This window comes from Centropristis striata, chromosome 15 (assembly GCF_030273125.1).
Source record: "Centropristis striata isolate RG_2023a ecotype Rhode Island chromosome 15, C.striata_1.0, whole genome shotgun sequence".
Taxonomy (NCBI): domain Eukaryota; kingdom Metazoa; phylum Chordata; class Actinopteri; order Perciformes; family Serranidae; genus Centropristis; species Centropristis striata.
The window spans coordinates 28819094-28838743 of NC_081531.1; the positions used below are offsets into that span (position 1 = coordinate 28819094).

Below are 19650 nucleotides of genomic sequence, written 5' to 3' on the forward strand. Positions count from 1 at the left end.
AGTAAAAAAAAGATTCAAAATCACATTTTATGTTGGACTAGAGGACTAAAAAAGACACAAAATGACCAAAATAAGACACAAAATGACAAAAAAGACACCTAAAGACACAAAATGACTAAAAAAGACACCTAAAGACACAAAATGACTAAAAAAATGATACAAAATGACTTATAAAGACATCAAAAGAATTTAAAAAATTGACAAAATAGCCCAAGACTCCATAGAGTTAAGTTGTTAACCCATTTCTTGTTCCCTGAAAAAAGGCCTACTTGTATAATTCTGAAATGTACATTGTCTTTCAGTTTTGGTTAAGCTTACCTTTTTTTATTTACCTCTGGCAGTTCACCACTTACCTTCGTACCCTTTCAAGCTGTTCATTTGACTTGAACTGCTTGAATTTTTAATAAAAAACTGGAAAAATTGGGATGTTCTAAAACTTTTGACCGGTAGTGTATATATATATACCTATTTTTCCACATACATGTCTACATTAAGGGCCATCTATTCTTTATCCATTTTGTTTCAAATTAATTGATAAAGAAAAGTTTTATATAAGATGTCATCATTTTCCCCCTGCAGCTAAAACGCTGTCTTAATAATTGTACTTTTGTTTTATTGCAAGCACTAAAATGTATTAATTTCAAACATATAAACTGGGAAATTAAGCCCCCTGCTGTGGCAGAAGATTATTATTATTATTTATTTTGGGCACACTGTCACTTTGGTGAATTTTGGGCTGTGAGACTACCTTGTGCTTTGTTCAATAACTTTAAAAAAAAGTGATGTTTTATTTTCTGGGTTCTTTGATAACTAAAAAAAGGAGTTTCACACGCTGCCAACTCTCTGACAGGGTTTGTACCAAAGGTTATTCCTACTATATATGATGAAGGTCTAAGGACACAACACTGTTTTGAATAAGAAAATGCTGGGCGCAGATGAAGCTGCAGACCTTCTTGTTCTGTGGTTTTACTTTCTTTTGCATCAGTATGCTGTCTAAGATTGACAAAAGTAACTAAAACAAGAGAAAAGTTTGCAGAAGTATATTGCAGTCCTGCATACATTTAGCCAGAAACAGATTATATTAATAATATCAATTTTCATTAAAATGGTATTTTTCCCAAAACAAAATAAATGAAAAATGCTTATCATCTGGTGGTGTTCGTACTGTCCTTTTCAAATCAATATTATTTAATAAAAGCTGGCTGGTGTAAATGATTGCTCTGCTTACAAAAATCACTTTATTTCATCAAGGCTTACAAATACTGGATTATTACTTGTCATCTCCTTTTCCCAGCTCTACTATTTTGCTGCATTGAGTGGGAAATGAGCCATCGTCTTAATATGCATACACATGCTGAGCCTGGGTGGGTTTCGTACTTGCTGCCAAGGGCATGCTGGGAAATGCTTCAGCCCCCTGAGAAGGAATAAGCGGGTAAAGACAGTGGCTGAGAACTGGCAAAAAGTTATGTGATACTTCATTGATCCTAAATCCTTTTTTTTCCACTGTTGAAATCCTCTGTGGTTGGAATTAGGTTAAGGCCTCACTATTAAATTATTCGATATTAAAGCTGAAGTAGGAATGAACTGGAAAAAGAGGCTCTGCCACTCCTCTCTCTGCCTTGAACACTGGCACAACCTGTTTTATTTATGTTATAAAATGTTTTATGTTACAGCTAAAAAGTACACTTAAATATGTTTTGAAAAATATTTTAATAAAGAGATAGGCAACTGGTTTATATTTGATCAGCGTTGCCTATATTTCAGGCCAACTGGCCCCAGTCTTTCTTTCTTTACTTTATTATGCAAATTATAAAACATTGTAAAGAACAATGTAATACGATTGCAGAAAAGAAATGTAAATTCTATAATGTGTTTCATTGGTAATAAATTATAGTTCACATAACAAGAGACGTGTGATTTCACTTTACCACCCTGTGTGGAAATTGTTGAAATAAGCAGATTTAGTAAGATAAGTAAGTAAAGTAAAACATAAACTAGTGGTTGCCACATTTACTTAAGTAAGATAAGTTGGATCTATAGTTTCAACAAGATACAGCAGTTGAGTAAAGGAAATGTAAATGTTAAGTCACATTAACACAAGGGAGTGAAGTCAACATCTTCATCTTTATGTTGGCATTAATCAACTGCATCTTGTTGAAAATTATGTTAGTGAGTTTAGTTAGCTGGGCACTGAACTATTAATTAAATCCAGGTTGAACAGATAATGTTGGAATTGCCAAATATAGTATGTTGGTTGTACGTAAACCCAGTTTGGTGGAAATTGCTGACATAACTTGGTAAGTAAATCCAATAAAATATTTTTTTGAGTGTAGTTTAACCGCAGTTCACCAGCATTCTTGCCTGACAACCAGACGGATCTGTAATTTCTTTGTAATTTCTGCAGCAGATAAGCATGGTCACTCTTCCATTCAGACTAAGACAGTCTGTACACTTTTTCATGTTCTGTACATACTGTAAGTATTCATCACAGATCTTACTTAAATATCCTCACTACAGGATCTCTTTTGCTACTTCAGTAAGCTTAGAGAAGGTGTCACTTACACCTCCTGGGACCGGATGAATTAACACAACTTTGGCCACAGATCGTGACCCAACTTCATGAACAGATATAAAGAGCTAAGAGAAGCATATTGAAATTCATCACTGTCCCTCCATTCCTGCTGCTCGGAAATGAAGGAGAAAGAGGCGTGTGTGAGCCACTCACAATGAAATCTCTTTTGTATGAGACACGGCAGGACAAGATGAAAATCTTGAGGGGATGTTCGATCATGTCAGCCGCAGAGAACGGGTTATAAAGACAGATTATATATAATATGGATACTTTGTGTAATCATAAGTCATTTTGCTGTCTTATAGGCATCACTGCAGTGTTTAATTGTGACACATTACAAGGTTTACAGATGGGTTTTTTAAAAAACACATGCTCCCATTATCGGATTTACAATGCAGGTGTCAAATGAGATGATTCGCACTATCAGATTGACACATCATTACATTACCAAGTACAGCAGGTGCAAACACATCCCTAATTATCCACTGGGATGTGAAGTGCTGTTACTTTGAGATTCTGTAGGACTTTTCTTTGTTACATCACAGCTGTGAATGGGCCTGAGTTGAGGCTGGTAAGTGAAGTGTCTCCCGTGTTTTGGCAAGTGGAGACAGGTGGATAAATGTGTCAAGAAGTAGTAATATTACCAATCCAAGAAGGACAAGCTGTGAATTTCTGTGTGGAAGCTGTGAGACATACACGTTAGGCGTTACATTATAATGCACAGCTGAAATGTAGCTGTAATAGAGGAGAGCAGATAATGCTTTACTACTACTCATCTGCAGTTCCACAACATGTCAAGAATGGTACGTATGATATTGTATGAAATATTGCCATTTGATTTAACATTATAAAATCGACGGGGTTTTTTAAATCAAGACTAAAGTTTTAAACATGTTGTTAGCTGTGTGAAACTGAACTACTTGTTCAGGCAAGAAAACTACTTGGTTAGGGTTAGAAAAAAAATGGTTTAAGTTAAAATTACTGCGTCCGTACATTATTAATAGCCACAAATAAAATGGTAGGAGGACAAAAATCATGATTCCAACAAGTACGTTTTTTGTGATCAGGATATCAAATGTGCAGGCCTTAGTGTTTGATATTATCGCATTAATTCAGGTTTTTACACCATACACACCTCCAAAATGAAATAATATTGGTGGTTTGAAACTGATCCAAACCTTAAAATGTCATTTTTTGCAATTAAACCTCATAACCCCTGAAAAAAAGAAAAAGATGAGGCCTTTTTTTGAAAGTAAGTTATATTTGTCTCTTTTTTTGTGATCCATAATCACAACATATTGTTTTGAAGAGGACTTGAAAGAAGTGATTGAGACCATAATCTTCCCACGAGCATTTTTACTGAGGAAAAAAAATAGAGTAAGAAGTCGTCTCATTTTGTATTGAGATAGAGAGAACCGGACTTGTTCTGTTACTGATGGTGTCGACCCCTGCTGGACTTTTGAAAGAATGCAGACTTAAGACATTTTGACCGGGAAGTTGTCGCTGGTCTTTATACTATGATGGCATCTCACTTCCTTCTTTTCTCCCATATTAATTACTACGGCCACTTGTGGTCGCCACCAAACAACGGACATCAATATGTGTCGTAATAAGCTACGCCTTCTGGCTCAAGGTTATGTGGGTTATGTATAAATTGTAATTATGAACAGAATGAGAACAGCCTGAGTTCCTCTAATCTTGAGAAAGCTTGAGTGATCATAGATGCAGTGGTTTGCATGGGTTGGGCCATCTTGAGCGACCCTCAGTCAGGGCTGTTTTCCAAGACCGCAAGTGGGCACAGGCCGTCGAAGTGCCAGCTGGTTGGCATGTTGTTTGTGCCAAATTGCAATTTGGCAACAGCTGCTGATGTCTTTGTCAAGCTAAAAGAGCACCTACAGGATTTTTTTCTAAAGCTTTTAAATCAACAAAAGGTCTTTGAAGGCCACAGGAGATAGATGCACGCCCGAACATGTGAAAAACAAACCCAGGTTAAGCTCCTGAAAGGGTCGGAAGTTGTTTAAACAACAGAGGGTCATCTACGAGAGGCTTTCACTGACCACACACCTCTGCCTAAGTGCAAAAAGGCCTGAGGGGGGAAGAGCTAAACCCATTTTATCCAGATATGTCACTCCTGGCACAGCTAGATGTCTCTGCTTGCTGCCTTTCTCTTCTGTCATCAGTATGAGCTAAAAAATCTTTAACTGCGAAAATAAGTCTCCATTTTCCTTCATGATTTCACACAATGAGAAGATCATTTTCTCGGTCAGCGTGACATCTGCGTCAATCATCTCCTCTTCTTGTGAAGAGAAAAATTAGGATTTTTTTCTAATCAAGCTAAGACAGCTTTGCCAGAAATAACTCACTGACATGGCGCCCATGTGTGAGTGTGCACATTGAAGAAAGCTTTTAATGGAAATCAAATTACAGACGGGTGATGCTCTGGGTAAGGTTACATGAATTAGCATGATTTTATGTGACCTAATGCATGAAGAACCATGAAGTCATTCATACAGTACATCATGAACTATCAGGAACATACAAACCTTAATAGTATCTCATTGATGTAAGAACAATATTTAAATTAATGCAACACCTAACTTATCTGAATCATCATTATTTGTGAGTTATTAATGAGGTTCCTATTTTCTCCATAGATAAATCTGCAGTCAAAGGGACAAGAGAAAAAGATGCCCAAGTTTATTTATAATATTATAAAAAAAAATGTCTGCACTACACCACATACCCATATATATTTATGTATCTATAGTGTATACAATGCATCCATATCATATCACATCATGTTGTTGTTTTTTCTGGATGCACGGCTGATATCTCTATTGTCATTAATTATTTATTGTTGAAACCTGCACTGTATATTTTTGTTCATACAACTCTTAGCAAATTCATATTACGATTTTCGTGCAGTAGATCCCATAAAATGGAAATTGTATTGTAATAATAATAATAATAATAATAATAATAATAATAATAATAATAATAATCAAGAATTTCACCTTAAATGGGACATTTTTTATGGATACTAGGTGAAAAGGCAGTTGCAGTGCAATTGTGTCCCATGTGTCATATTACAGGCATTTTCAATATTTTTGTCACTTTAAAAATATTACAGATGATGCATTTAGTCCATGTCAGCCTTTTCCGAGTTAAGAGTCTGAGTATAAATGAACATGTACAACTTAATTGAGCTGATCTTTCACGCACTTTAAGATATTCAAATGTATTGACATCTTGTGCAACCTAAAGTGTAAGTTTTTATTATTATTAGTTGTATTTTTTTGCAGGTTGTTCAACATCACCCCCCTCCTGCTCCTCCTCTTCCTCCCCCACCAGCCCGCACGTGCTGCGTGCTCGCCCCTGAGCCCTTCATCTCGTGTGTTGCGCCATTGGTCTGGGATGATGTCATCCACAGTAGAGACAATAGAGCCCACCTCCCCGTCAGTGTCTCCTCACACACGCATCGCAGCTCAGAGTGACACACGCTCAGACGTGACGCCAGCTGAGTTAGCCAAGCACTCCTGATGACATTTATTTATTTATCTCTTTGTTTATCTCAAGTCCGGCTAGAGCTGTGCATCTTCTATTCAAACCAGTTCTTATTTTTTAAGACATCTTTTTTGTTTTTTAAATCCATGAACAAAGCAGCAGGCAGGGAAGGTGTTACACATCTGGATCATACCATCGCAGCGGGTCGTGCTACTCGGCCCCACTACAGACATGAGGATTTCTCATTCCGCTGCGCATAAATGATGAAAACACTACGGGACTGCCACGCTTGATGTAAGTGATGTTTCTTTTTAGTAACGTTACTTGTCGGTCCGGTCGGCCTGCAGCCTGTGAGACCCCCATCAGCAGGCTGCGTTCAGTGCAGCGGCTGTCACAGCACTACGTGTTGGTCAGCTTTAGCTTACAGCACAGACAAATAGCCTCCTCTATGTCTTTATGCTCCCTGTGTATAATAATGTACTAATGTTAAAGCATCCTCGTCTTATTCACCGCTGCTGGAAGGAGGTCAGCACTTATGATTGTTTGCTACAATGAGCGTGTATTATTTATGGAGATAAATAACTGCAGCCATGTGAAAGAGCCAAGTATAGAACAACAAATGAACCCTAATTATACACATCCACACTTAATCAGAGGGAATGTACGCTGCTGACCCGGGTCATGTCGCTCACTGCCGCTTTATTTGTCATCATGATAAAGGTTCAAAGAATGTGCAGCAAAGATGCAATATATAAAAAATAAAACATACAGAGAAATTAGGCAGTGCGCCATCTAGCGACTGTGCACACAGGAACTAATAGATTTTCCATTACTGGCCTGCAGGACAGCCCTATAAACAACAATGCAGAGGAAGAATGTAAATATTAATAGCTGGTTTATTTCTGCTGCTGCTGACGAGAAGCAACAAAGAGCCGATTAGAGGCAGAGCAGGAGAGACGTGCAGCATCTGAGCACATCATTTTAAATAGCATCTGCAAGTGATTTATTGACATCCATCAGATATAAAAGGTAGTGTAAGTAAGGATGTGCAGAGATGACGGAGAGCACGCACACATATGTGACTGACTGATGAGATCAATTTAAAAGGCTCCATTCGGATCAGATATTCAGTTTATTTATGGTTGATGCTTACTAATTTTATTTCCTTAGATGGTGGGACTATGATTAGTGAGACAGGCAGCATGTTTATGTAGAAGCACTAACTTCACAAGCACACATACAGAAGAGGATTCACTGCAGTGGATTTGGAGGAAGGTTTTGTTTTGGAGCGAGCAGTGTGGGGACATAAACCAATTTGAAATTTAAAACCTGCATTAAGCAATATCCTGATGCTAATACAGCTCTGTAACGTGATCTGGTCACTTGTAGTGGAGTATAGACTAACAATAAAACAGCAGCTCAGTATGAGCTACTTTGAGTTCAGATTTTGATTCTCTGGCCGGAACTATAAAGACTGTAGAGTTGACTCCATGCTTTCCCTCTATTAAAACCTACAGGCAGCCATTTCCGATGACAGTGTAATGTTTCAAAGGAAAAATAATTAAATTTACTTTGAGTCTCTCAGTAAAGATACAGTGCGTTACCAGATCTTCCATTCTACATGACTACAATGAGAAAAATGTAGAAACCAGCTACACTGAGTAACCTAACAGTTCTTCATCACTTGTAGGTCATTGGAACAATTTATTGGCAATGAAGCAAAGGGATTGATCAGAGAGAGGAAATGATGAACCCTAAATATATTCACAAGACCTGTTATACCAGTCAGCACACCTAGGTCACAGTGGACCTGACCCTGAGGTTTATCGATGTGAGTGGTGGCTCCGTGTAGATTTTGCGGGCTGAGCTTTGGGTAGTGACCGAAAGAATGAGGCCAAAATCAGTCTTCCCCGTAGGGTGACTGGGCTCAGCCTTAGAGAAATGGAGCCCAGACAACCAAAGAGAGCTCGGAGAAGAATCGCTGCTCCTTTGAGCCGAAAGAGGTCCGTCGAGGTGGTTCGGGCATCTGATCAGGATGCTTCCAGAGCGACCCAGAACACGCTTGAGAGATTATATGTCATGTCTGGCCTGGGAACGCCTCAGGGCTCCCCAGGAAGAGCTTGAAAATATTGCTGGGGAGAGGGATGTCAGGAGTATTTTTGCTCTGGTGCTGCCACGACCCAATCCCGGATAAATGGATGGATGGATAAGATACTTAAATATCTATGAAATACACAACTATGGCCTTTCCTTTGAGGTGAAAGGGAGGTCAAAATCAATCGAGGGCCAAATTATTCAGCAAGATTTTGTAGAGTGAAAGCATTGGGGCTCAACGAATAGCATTATGTCTTAACACTAGAAATTGAAAGCCCTGGAATATTCTGTAGGAACAACTTTTAATTACTCAACCAATTAGGACTCTAAAATATAGAGTAAACTGTTATCCTAATGCCCCAAGACGAAGTCACATTTTTAAGCTCATCTTTAGATGGCTATTTTTCCAACCAACAGTCCAAAGACTTTTAGTTTTCCTACAGTGTAAGACAATGAAAAGCAGAAAAACCTTGAGAACTATTTTACCTTTTGTCATGTTTAATCATTGCTTACTTTTCAACTAATTGTTACAGCTCTAGTTTTCTTCCAGTGTTCCAGTAAAATCCCACAGACTACAGACACTCAAGTGAGGTAGAAACTGCTCTCAGACGGGGCTGTTATTTAGATCTATTATCCTATTTCTCTGCAATTTACAGTCCATGCTGTGATTGTCTTCAGCGACTCTAAATTGGAACAAGCAAGTCGACAGTGGATTAATTATTTGTTGACTGCGCCAGCTAAGTTAAATTCTGTGGTGCTGAGAGGCTGAAATTCAAATGACCCATTTAGCATTTGACTTTAAAATCACTCCCGTCATTAATAATGATAATTTTTTCATTAAGCATGCCTTCTTCTAAATGATGATGCTGCGGGCGGGCTGCAACAGCCTCAGGGCTTCCTGTGTTGTTGTTTTCATGCACACTCATACTTTCTTGGAGGTTTTCTTCGAGGATATGAAGATTGCATAACTTCCAGAGGCGGACTAGAAACAGACTGTTGTTACCACACTGCAACTAACAGATGCTGCTTATGATTTTTTCCTGTTCAAGTTGAGCAACCTTCTGTTGGAAAGAATAGTGTTGGATGGAGGTATTTTTCTGAGGGAAATTGCCTGCAGGGGACAATATGTTTTGGGGACTAGACGGACCTGCGCTCGCTCGATACAACAAGTTCCTCGATTCTTGCAAAGTAATAACTCCTTCCCTGGTTCAGATCAAAACACTCTCTGAAACAAACATCAATCAAATAGTGCCACAGAGCACACAGTGGCTTTCAGTGTGTAATATTAGACCGCGATTGTTCATTTGTTGTCTCTACCAATTAATCTGTTTTCACGCCTGACTGTCTTTTTGACTGTTTGTTTGCAAGATCCAGCATGTCAGAAAATGACAGTTTGGGAGGACATTTGGTGGACAGAAACGCCTTGGTACGAGCATCAGACTACATTTTGGTGGTGTTCAGATCTGGGATTTTCAACGTCAGCTGATTACTTAGCAATCAGTAACCATGACAGTGTGCTTTTCCCAAAAAGAGATAATTCTTCAAAGATTTTTAAAATATATTCAAAGCATATTCCTCTTATCTTTATGTGACAGAGAGCTCAATCCCAACCAACCACAAAACCTTTCTCCAAGCTGCTTTTGGCACTTTCTATTCTAAGTATTCTATTTTAGGATTTAGTCATTTTTCAGATTTTCTTATTAAATTGAACAGAGGTCTTATTTTTTAACATTACAATGTGCCGTGACATTGTGCAGACGCAGCTCTTTTAAGGGATCATTGTGCTGCTAGAGGTGCTGCCTGTGACTGATTAGCATGGGTTTGCTTCTTGATTCACATACTTGATTTTTCAATAAGTCTAAATTGGGGCAAAGGCAGGAAATCTGGGTCACTTTTACTTTGCTGCCAAATTGCCAGCAATTCCATTTTATCTCCTATAAAATAAAGAAATAAAAGTAAGATTTGCTTCGCCTTGGATGTGTGGGGAATAAAACTGTGCGGCTAAAAGTCAGGTATAATATTCTCAGTGTGAAATCAGTTTGACTGAATAGTGGAGGGAAAGAAGAAGAGATAGCTCAATGTTCCCCGGCACGCTGCCCTCTGATTGGCCCGTTTGTGCAGTTGCTTCCATCACTTTCTGTCCGCTGACTGTGGAGATTAGGTGATGTAATTATTTTGACTTCCCCGCAGTAGCCTGTAGTGGTGTGAGCTCTGATGAGATAGTGAAAGAAAGAAGATTACAGGGAAAAACAAATTTAGATTAGCAGTAAGATGTATTTGTCTTTTCAAGTCATTTAGGATGAATGCAGTGTTGTGATGGGGAATCTCAACTAATTAACGAACAGGTCCAGTATTTTAGACATGAAGCTAAAGTCAAATTTAAAAATAATTACTAATTAACACAAGGCTCATCCTTGTGTGTCATTATTGTAGCATTATCGTGGCATTGTTGACAAAACACACTCTCATTTGGGCATCTGAGTCACAACCAAGTCATCGCATACAGCAGGACTTTGAGTTGCAAGTCATTTTCCTTTGTCCAAAGTAACTCTTACATCATTAGATGTGTGACTTAAGCCTGATGAGAGTGTGAGTCACAATGACTTAGTCCACAGTCTCTGTTACAACCCAGATGAATCCTTTTGTTTTTTTTAACTTCATTTTAGTTCCCTTTGTCAGACAATGGGACATTCATTTCACTAAAGTAAACATAAAGTACATGCTTCGGATCATAATAAATCTGCATCTTTTGCACTACTTCAAAATAAAAGGTTCTACAAACAAATGGCCCAAGGGCCAGCACCGGCCCTCTAAAGGATCCTGTAGAGCCAACTGGATGACTATGACCAAAGTGTTGAAATTGCAGAGAAGTCAGTAATTCCAATTTTTAATTCAAATGCACTGCTATTCCTAGTAGCAATTCCAAAACTGGATATGCTATTATAAGTCCCATGTACGGCTGGGCGGTATATCGGTATTACGTGTTATAGCAATATGTTTTAGAAAGAGATGTGTAGTTGAGACAACACCGCCATACGATATATAATATATTCTGATGTTGCCTTGCTCATGACTGCTATTTGTTACGGCCATTTGCTCCTCTCTGTGCCTGTCGGGCACAGAGAGGAGCAAACAACAGGCACATTCTCTGCTTCCCATGCTCTTTGGCTCAATCCTGCTCCTTGCATGTATACATAGGCTTCTCCCACGCACAGCACCGCAACAAACTTAAAAAAAAAACATGTTGGACACGGTGCCGTTTGATAAAGAACAAGAGCTATTTCCTAAGAAGAAAAAAAACAATGGTTCTTTAATTTGGAGGTATTTTGTATTTGGGATTGCAGATTAAAAGCAACACGAAGCTGTTTGCAAAACGGCCGCCAGCAAAGGTGGAAGGTTTTGAAGTTGATAAAGTCTTTAAATCAAACAGGTTGATGATGATTACTTGTGATGCTGAGTAAAAACTAAACACTTTGCACATTTCTCTTCCACCCTGACCAGAATACCATTTCTCCGGTCATATTTATAGATATTGAACATTGTGCAAATAGTGTCCATCAGCAACTTGAGTGCAAAATCTGTATTAGACTGCTATCTTAAAGAAATATTGGTGGGACCCTGTTGCTAAGGCACTGCCAAAGCTTTTGATTTGTAAATGGTTTGTAAGGTGTCGGATAACTTAACCAGCTTCCTCAATGCTTTCTACTTTAGTTGGTAAAGTTTTGACAGCAACACAGGAGTGGAAATGTATAAAGAGATAAAATAATAGAAATAAAGATGTAAAATATTACATGTTTCTTGAGTTCCAAAATACATGTGATTAAAAACAAATTTTTAGAATAGACTCGTACTTCTTAACACTAAAACAAAGGGGAAACATTTGGAGGTGTTGTTAATTATAGGTCATTATACAGGGGTTTAACTGGTCCAGCCCACGTGAGATCAGATCTTGCTGCGTGTGGCCCATGAACCGAACTGAGTTTGGCACTCCTGTTTTAAATGATCTCCCAAAGCTTTGTGGCTGCATTCATTTGAGAGCTGCAGTGTGAATATAATCTCCATAAACAGATATCTGCATATGAAAGCAGAATCTGTAGGCAACGGGACAAGAGTTTGGTTTTGGAAGTGTTCTGGTTTCCTTTTGAAATCTGTTTATTGTTCAAGTAGTATTGAAATATCACTTTGTGACGGGCTTGCATGTAAACAATTGGTGTGGAGAACGAGAGAGAGAACACATTGGCCTAAATGCAACAACGATTTAGCTTTATCTAAACTCTTTTGAAATGTACCTGCATTATGCAGAGGAACAAATCCAGTCTCTCAACTTCTCATATTACTACTAGTAGTAGTAGTAATCAGACTGTCTTGGCCAGGATATCCTGTATCTGGAATTCTGCTGGCTACACCTGAACCACAGAAGTATTGGTGTAAATACACCTGAGTAATATTTATATATGTAAATAAAAATCATACTTGAATGACAGAAACACTTTACATTCACACTTGACAGACATGCTTATTATATCCTTGCTGATGGTAAGTGAGTTATAGAAGTTTGGGGTGTAAAGTCTAATTAAAATGTGATTTTCAGTTCAGTTTGGCAGGCAGCCATCTGCACACAGCAGTCATTATCATTCATATCATATGTGTGATGGGCAGGAGGCACTTCACTCTCAGCCGCTTTTCCCCTTCTACAGCCCATTCTGCCGCAGTAACAATTAACATTTCCACCCTGGTAGATGTTTAAGGGGAGGCTCTACATGCTGCTGTGACACCAGTGTCAGACACACTGCAGTGCTGTGCAGACTGTTTGTATTAGAAGTAGACTTTTAACTCCTTTGGTACTAATTTGAAAGCTACAAGCCACACAGCTTTGGTGGTCAGGCAAATGGATTTCCAGTATTTAGCAATACATCAGTGAGTCTGCTCTCTGATGTTTGTTTTGTTTCATTTTGATGCCAAATCATGCTCGAGTGTTTAACTCCTGATAAGCTTCATCATTTTCTGCTTCTCTGCTGATATGTGAATTAGCCTGTTATCTGATATCAGCATCTGTGCAGGCCGGACTGAAAGATCTTTAACTCCCGTTGTAACATATGCAACCAGAAGGGCACTCGAATCGAGAAGACTTCCGCCAAGGCCATGCCCGATCTTTCAGTGTGAAACATAATTTATGTATCCGCTGTGAGATTCTGCTCCACTCCAAAATTTAATTGGTTCCTCTTAGGCCAATGCTACTAAGTTTCATGGAAATATAGCCAGAGGTTTTTCCATATCCTGCTGACAAATAGACACACACTGGCAAAAACACACTGAGAATGGACACATCTATCGTCTAACGATGTTCCCTGAGAACCAACTCCCCAAATAAGTTACTAGCAAGCATGTAAGGGTTGTTTGCTGCGTACCACAAAGTGGAGAGGCTGTGTATGAGCCAAGACACAGGACAGGACGATGTGCTGTAATTACAGTGTTCAAATCCTGCAAAAGCTGCACATAGTATCGCCAAACAGTAAATCATCTACTGATCATTCAGTTTTTTGCTTCTTTTTGTTTCATACATCATAAACTGGTTGTTTAATGTACATTAATAACCCTCAACCCCCTCTGTGAGCTAACCACCACAAATAGAATGTCGTTCTAAATATGTAAGACACATTTCCACATCTGCTTTTGTTGCTTAATAAAGACAAGGTGACAGTAGCATGAGGCCAGCAACACCTGAGATGCAATTATTTCCCTCCAGAGCCTGTTACGTTTGCTTAGTCGTGGGGCAAATCCGGTCAGTGACCCTTGTCAGTTTGCTGACCGCACAAATCCATCAACACATTTTATTCTACACTTTACGCGTTGACACAGCAGTCTTCTCGGCAGGAACCTTGATTGAACCTGTTCATTGATTTTCAGTCACATAAGCAAACCTCCTTAGTCTGTATGTCCTCTGTTTCTTTGACACCAACTGTTTGGCCCGTAGTGCTGTTATCTATATTATTATGAACATCCTTATGCCTTTCTGCTTTCCACCGACTGCCCATAGCTCTGGCTGCCCATCTGTCAGTTTGGTTATATGTGTGGATGACCATATAAAGAGAGAAGCGGACCGCCCTCTGTCAGTTTATGCCAAACACAAGCAAAAATGTGGAAATGTGGATTGTCCTCTGACAGAAACGGCCTGCTCATCAGCCTCTGGAAACAAGTGACTCTGATGACTAATTTTCCTCTCCATCCACTAACTCGAGAAGCCCTGTTTTTTCTTCTGTGATGAAAAAGAATCTTGTTCATGCAGCAGAGGAAGAGATTCAAAAACTCAAGCAATTTTACCAGCCGGTAATTGAGCTGCACATCCTCACATTTTGCTCTGGTGCTGTCCACTCTGCTGCGTGGGTGTTTAGCTGTCAGGTGCCTTTTGATGAAGGAGCTGCATAAAGCCGGGGCGGAGAGGGGGAACGGGAAGATCGCCATCAATCTTGCACAGCCAGGCAACCATCTGTTCCCCAAAACATCAGCCCCCTCAACAGCTTGTCCCCAAAAACCCTCACTGCACCACCTCCAGCTGGAGGCACAGTGTGCACCACTGACTCTACACTGTACCTGATTACTGTAGTGCACAGGGAGATTCTTTATAGTCTCCTATAAGTCACGCACCATCCTCCTGTCTTGTTTGTGGGGCCTGTCTCAAAAACAAACAACTCTGCAACATACTGCAGAGGGGGCCCAGTGGATCTTTAGGAGGAGATGACATGTCAACTTTATATGCTACATAGAAGTTGTATACATGATCTGAAAGCTGGGAAACTGAAGATTAATTTAAGATGCAGCTCAGCACTGTTTGTCAGAAATCTGTAAGAAACATTGTATTTTGGTCACATTATTTTATGCAGTGAGAGCATTTCTCCCTAAAATGGGGACTAGCCATGGACTAACATCATGGCGCATGAATACATTTGGGATAATTGAATACACAGGAGTTTCAGCTTTCCAGTCACACCCAATTTATGCAATTTCAAGACTGTTTAGGGACGACAGAAATATTAAAATTCACCATTTTTAGATACATTAAGACTGCATGCAAAAAACAGCAAAAACATAAAGTGGGCTTGTCTAAATGGGAGACATTTGGGTTCCCATAAAACACATTAAATTAGATATCTTGAGGTGACTGGGCTGGTACCAATGGATGGCTTAGGTCGTTTAGATTCATATAATGCTACATATGTCCCTCAAAAGTGAGCGCATTACAGTGTCTGACAGAGAGTCATGTTGAGATCTAGTTTTGTTACCCAGAGGGGGGTCCAGACTTCATATTACCCCCTCAGAACCAACAATGACACCAATTATGATTGGATTTTGCTTTATGAACTATTAGACAGTTCAGAGTGCTAAGCAATTGAATTAGAACAATTTGTTATACTGAAGTTCAGGTGTTTGAGAAAGAGTTAAATCATCTGGAAAAACATTAGCATGTGTGCCGCTCTCCTCACTCTGCCTGTGACTGTAAAGCTGTTATCTTTATTCTGCTGGTAGGGTAGCAGGGAGCCGAGGGAGGGCGTCATCATCTCCCCCGTAGGCTCCTGCTGTTCTCACTAATAGGGACTGAGTGGCACTCTTCTTCTACTTCTTTTTTGAAAAATATTTCTTTTTATCTGTGTGAGTTAAAAATTGCACTTTCATGTGCTTGGATTGTGGAGCAGCTAAGGTGACTGCAAAGCTTAGCATACGTTAGCCTTTTCCTTTAATATTAATACACACCTAATCATGCGCATATATTTGCATTTGGCTCCTTGATCCATCCTGCGTCATTTATTTATACTGCCTAATATAAGTAGCTAACTCTGTCCAAACTTTTTTATAGCGTCGTCAGTGGCTGCTATGCCTCACTTCTTCTGAGAGGAGCTCATAACTTATTCACATTTTACTGTAAACTTCTGAAGTCATATATGCCTGGTAGATATATTACGCAATCTCACATACTGGTATGAGCTGTCTGATGTATAATATTGCTGCAGTAATGCACCTGGTAGTCAGCTGTGATTCTAACAATGAGAGTAGCTTCCTCTGAAGTAACAACACACAGCCTGACCATTATCTACAATATAACAGTTATAAATCACAGATTGTCTGATGGCAATGGACTCATAAGACATTAATTTTGGCCATCAAACTGAGCAGAGTGTTTTTTTAGAGCTGTCACATTGGCTGCTTGCTCAATTCTGGGATCTGGTAATTGAGGCTCTGTATTAACAAGGGAGCAATAATAAAAAAATGAAGTCTATATACTTTGTACACTTTGAACCGTTTGGCTGTAACTTCCAAGTGAAGCTGACTGAAGTGGTTCATTTTTGAGAGACATCGCTGTAAAACACACACAAAAGCACCCAGCATGCAGTGTGTGTTGGCAGAGCAGGTAGCTTACAGCCCTTTATCAGATTCCATTATGTGTTAGAAAGACCAACCAACAGCAGGGACTTCACACGAACACAGTTAATTAAACACAGTTTTTAATTAACCTCCTAATCAACAGTGTTCACACTATTTTACAGTTTTTATTCTCATAGGTGGATCCTATCACTAACTGTCTTCAGGGCCAAGAGAACAAATGCACTGAGATGACAGGATATTTAGATTCTCAAAAGTATTTGTCTTGTTTTGTCAAAATTATAAATTGTCTTCAGCCAAAAGTCCTGCAAAACCAAATCACCACAGCCACAGACCAGAGGTAGAAGAAGTATTCAAACTAAAAAAGTAAAAGCACCAATAAAACAATGGAAAACTCCTGCATTTAGGTATAAAGATTGTAGTCCAGATTGATTGCCGACACCCTATGTTCTGGTGGTAAAAGCAAAACACACTGCTGTAGTTATAATAAAGGCAGTAATTAATACTCTTTTTTCCATCATACTGTGAATAACCGTGAACTATTTAATGCTGCACAGAGCATGAGTCTGCAGACAGCAAAGGTGAAAGTCACAGGGAGGTAGCAGTGGAATACTTTGCCGAGATGAAGGTGTACAGCCTGTCGCCTGCAGCTCTTCTTCAAACAGCGCACTGTGGCCGCTCATTCTTGTTCTATTACTCGCTGCAATATTTCAAACTGATCCGCTGTTAAAACATGCTAAAAATGAGTGTTTTTAATAAGAGAAAATTAGAAAGGAATTCTCTCTGTAGTGACACTCCTCCCAACTAACAGACATCTGAAATGAGACAAAGTGCCCCAAACAGGCACTGCTTTTCTGTGTATCATAAATATATGTCATGTAAAATTTTAATCCGAAGAGTAACTCCGGCTGTCAAATTAATGTAGCAAGTAAAAAAAAGAGTCAGATTTGCAGTCAAAGCACAGGCAGACAAATGCACCAGACAGTTTCTGTCTTCAACAATTAAAGCTATGAACAATAGGAATATTTTAGGAGATATTATCAGACTACTTCTCCAAAGATGGCAATGCATGACTGATAAATTACCACTTCACATGAGAATAATCATTAAGATCTTAGATTATTTGATGAAGACAAAGCAGATTACTGTAATGCTATTAATTAATCTATTTGTTTTCCCCTTAAAATCCTGTTGCATATAAGACTGTATTCTGTACTCTGCCAACACAGAAATGTGTATTGTCACTCTAATTAGCCCATGTGATGTTTCCAGCATAAACTTCACTGTAGTCTATTGTGCATTATATTTACTTTTTGCTGTGAAGTATCATGACATGTGTTTTCCATGTCTCTGTGTGGCCCTCACTGTCTGCTGAAGCCATGACTATGAGTTAGTGAAAAGGCCACTAGCCAGCATGCAGTTTACAGTGTGTGAGAGAAAAGTGATCAGAGTGATAGTGACTTCCACCATGATAAAACTGGGTCAATGTAACCCCCACCCCCTCCACCACAGGCAAGGCTGAAAAAGGGAGAAAAAAAGAGATGAGGATACCATCACCAGACTCTGTGCGTGGATATAAGCATGGGGACACTGGAGCGTGGTTTGCTTTCTCCATGGGTCGGTATCTGTGTTGTGTTGGGACTGAAGGCATCCACAGATTATTCTGACATGTTCCTTCCTCCCCTGTAGTCTGTGGTTTACAGTGTCACGTTATAATCTGTCCCCCTGTATTTTATCTCTACCCACTTTGTTTCTGTCAGCCAGTGTTGTCCTCACTATCTGTTCCTCCCACTTTTGACTTTTTGCTCTTCCACTCCCTGAAGATTCTTGATAAATATGGCTTTAGATGCCTACAGTTAAAATGAAAATCCACCCTGACAACACCAATAGTTGCAAATTGCGTATACAGGTTTTAGTGTCAGCGCCCAGATGTTTCTTTCTAGACTCATCAGTTTACACTAAATTCTTACAAACACATGGGAATCCATCAAACATGAGGCAGACACAACATTTCAGCAGACTAGAATGCCAAACAACTGCCTTCTTGTAATGTCTGTAGGAAAATGCATCACTTTTCAGAATCCTGCACTTGCATGCTTTAAACTCAGTGCTATTAGCATGGTAACATCCTCCTAATCGACCTGTATAAACCACCCCTACAGCCATGCTGCTAGTGTGGCAAAACTAAATTAAAGTACTTCATCAACCAAACAACTCCTGGGTGCACTGAACATCTCAGATTGATTGTATTTAACAGTGTATCGGAGGGTGGGTTTTTACTTTAACGACAATAATTTTTCATCTTAAAGTTTGAGAGCAGCCTTATAATGAATGTACCGATTTATTAAAAAAAACGTAAAGTCCTGTAGTAACTGCACCAATCTTTTATTAATAACATTAATCATGAAGGCAAATTAATGACACAAAAAAACTTGTATGTGTATTTTATTACAAAGTGCCTATTTATAAACTACATTCAGTTAATCTCTTTGTGCTGTGTCATGGTGAGAAAGCTTTCTCCTCCAGCCGAGTTGTATTGTTGTGTATGTGGTGACCTTCTGCTTATGCCATGGCCTGGACAAATGCTCATTTCTAATTGGCCCAAAGGGTTCAGTTAATTTAGTTTATTCCAGAAGCAGGACGAACAAGACAGATGTGTTTTAGTTCAGGTAATTGCAAAGCTCTGCTGCATTAAACAGTCTTAAAAGTGAAGAATCCCACTGAGCTATTAGCGAATTTTGAGAGTCACAGGGTTTTTTATTCAGTGCAAAGGCAGCAATGTAAACACACAGAGTCACATACATGGGCTTGTAGCTTTAAAACAAAAAGCAGTGAAAATGCCGAGTCCAGCTATGTTTTTATAGTATATTAAGCTATTTTTACCATCAGCTATGACTTGGTTTGGCGTATTATTTCATGTGACTGAATGTGTCTCATCAAGACTGAGGACTCATCAGAGGGATGAAGGTAGTTGCAGCTCATTTGATGCAGCTTTTGTGACTGATCTCTTAAGAAGCCTCACTGCCATCAGGATTAGCAAGGATTATTTGCTGCTAACAGCAAACAGGTTCACACTCTTGCGCCTTTGGATTTTATGCCCGAAT

At 39.2% G+C, this 19650-nt stretch overlaps 1 protein-coding gene across 1 annotated transcript in view; it reads left to right on the top strand.

The window, feature by feature from the left end:
• The first annotated feature begins 6096 nt into the window (after positions 1–6096).
• The window catches only part of si:dkey-175m17.7 (uncharacterized), a 35243-nt gene continuing 21689 nt past the window's right edge, over positions 6097–19650 (top strand). The window contains exon 1 of the mRNA XM_059351089.1: positions 6097–6370. The gene's annotated coding sequence lies outside the window, so the exon portion shown is untranslated. The remainder of the gene's footprint in view (positions 6371–19650) is intronic.